Here is a 2,901-nt window from a genome sequence, read left to right on the forward strand (position 1 = left end):
TTAATGAATGAATATATTTATTTAATTTAAAGTAGTATAATTAAATAATTTATTTTTTAAAATTCATAGATATAATTAATGAATAAATATATTTTTATTGTACCAGCCTAACAGGAATCTTATGATTCGTAAATTGGATTCGTTGGAGACGTGGAACCCGATGGTAGAAGACGCTTTACGAGCAATAGGATTCTATCATGTTTCTAAAATTGGGGTGATCAGAGGATTTTACCCTTTACTATCTACTTTGGCGGAAAGGTGGAGGCCAAAGACACACACCTTTGTATTCCTGGTGGGTGAGGTTACCGTGACACTAGAAGATTTCGCTAATATATTTGGCCTACCCATTGATGGACAGGTTGTGAGCGGTTAGACAGATAGTAGTGGCGATTTTCTGTAGAGCTAGAGCATCAAGATTTTCGGCCACGAACCCGTTTTGAGTAGTTCCTCCAAATCTTATATAAAGCTGGCATGAGTTCGTCATATCAGAGGCAGAGCCATTTGACATTTTAGAGTCTATTCAGAGATACGTGAGATGCCAAGTTTTCTTTTTGCTGGGTTCGACCCTATTTGCGGATAAGTCGATGACATATGCCCACGCGAAGTATCTACCGTAGCTCTACGATTTTGACCAGATCCACACTTACAGTTAGGGATCAGCATGTCTTGTTCATCTTTACAGGGCACTGTGTCATGCATCACGTTATGATACTAAGAAGATGGATGACCCTCTTAATCTTTTGTTTGTTTGAGCATGAGAGCGAATGTCGTGTATTGCACCCGTACTGAGATAGTACCTTCCAGCAGTTGACGTAGCGGTTGCTCGGAGGTAACAATTCCTATTTTAGTTGTGTATTCTATTGACGATGCATATTTGTTTGATGGCACAGTTTTTAATTTTTTTAATGTTACGTATTTTAGGTGGAGTCATTCCAAACGAACTGCCGCGTGGTTATCGAAGACCACGACGACATTTAGGCAGGAAATAGACTACATGAAAGAGGTAAATGGTTTTGCTTTGTGTGTTTTAATATCCAACATTAATATCAGAGTTCTAATTTTCTAATAACATGTTGTAGTTTGTGTGGCAGCCGTACGAAGGAGTGATCATACTTGACGAGCTACATGGACACTGGTGCGGAATTTATAACCCACAAACTAACCGGCAAGTGCTCCGGGTCGTACCAAGTAATACCTCAGGTGAGTGAGGGTCGATCCCACGAGGATTGATGGACTAAGCAACAATGGTTAAGTGATTTACTTAGTTAGACAAATATAAAAGAGTGTTTGAGAGTTCAAAAGTATTAAACAGTAAATTCAGAATATTAGAAGATATGTAGTAAATAAGTTGTAAATAATATATGGAGAAACAATTAAGGCTTCATAGTTATCTATTTTTCGGGTTGACTTTTCTTACTAACTATTTTAATCATGCAAGATTTAATTCATGGCAAACTATATGTGACTAAACCCTAATTCCTTAGACCTTTTTAGTCTCCTCTAAAATTCATCAACCGCCAATTCCTTGGTCACTTAATTCCAATTAGAGGATGAAGTTCAATTCTAGTTTGTATGCCACAAAAATCCTAATTACCCAAATATAAGAGGATTATATCTCACGTATCCCGTTAAGTCCAGATAATTAGAAATTTAGGAGAATATGTTTTCAAGCTGTTGTTCAAGTAAAGAGCTTTTTCAAGTTATACAAGAACTCAATTAGAACAAGGGTCATACTTCCGTTCCACCCAAATTCATAAAATAAAGAACGAAAATAATTCTTGAAATATAAATCAGTACATGAATTAAAATAGAAAAATAATATTATCAATCCATACAATAGATAGAGCTCCTAACCTTAACAATGGAGATTTAGTTGCTCATGGTATAAAGACTAGAGAGAAAATAAGGATTCAGATAAACTGTAAATTGCGAAATGAGGTAGAAGAGAAGAGAAGAGAGAGGTCCAAAGGGCTGATTCTTTTCCCTTTTATATCTAATCCTAATTAATGTAAAATATATTTCCTAAACTAAAATAATATATTTTCCTATTTTAAAATAAAATACAAATTCAATCAAAATTAATTTAGCTTCATGCGCAACTTTCTGTGTGCTTGGGGACCACTTGGGGTATTCGGATCCAGGCTGAACTTGAAAATTCCCAAGTTCAGTGTGGATGAGGCAGCAGCGTTTTGCTTGTTTCCCTTTGAGTCCACGCTAAACTTGGATTATTCCAAGTTCAGCGTGGAGTGATGCGTGATTCCTCCTTTGTGCTTTTGATCCCACGCTGAATTTGGAGTTCCTCAAGTTCAACGTGAGATTGTACGTATGAAATGGAAGAGAATGGTATACTATTATATATCGTTGGAAAACCCTGAAAGTTAGCTTTCTAATGCCCTAGAATCACGTCAATTGGACCTCTATAGCTCAAGTTATTCCTGTTTGAGTGCAAGGAGGTCGGGGTTGACAGCATCATTCGCTTTCTTCCTTTTCTGCTACAAAACCCCGTCAAATCCATCCAAATGCTACCTGAAATAAACAGAAATTGTAAACAACTCAAAGTAGTATTCATAGTAGCTAAAGGTAATTAAATCTTAATTAAACTCAACAATTTGAATGCAAATTCACTAGGAAAAGAAAGAGAAGATGCTCACGCATCACAACACCAAACTTGAATTGTTGCTTGTCCTCAAGCAACCAAAACTAATATAGGCCTAGGATGTGAATTTGCATGAGAGTGAGAGTTCAATTAAGCTCATGTCTCTTCTTAATGTGGGGTTTACAACTGCAATCCTGAATAGGTTTGGCATCTCACTCTCCTTTGAATCCGAAGAATGTTACTGTCATTCTGAATTAGAATCCGGATAATATTATGAATTCTCTAATATTTTATACTTCAGTTTA

Source organism: Arachis ipaensis, chromosome B01 (genome assembly GCF_000816755.2).
Source record: "Arachis ipaensis cultivar K30076 chromosome B01, Araip1.1, whole genome shotgun sequence".
Taxonomy (NCBI): domain Eukaryota; kingdom Viridiplantae; phylum Streptophyta; class Magnoliopsida; order Fabales; family Fabaceae; genus Arachis; species Arachis ipaensis.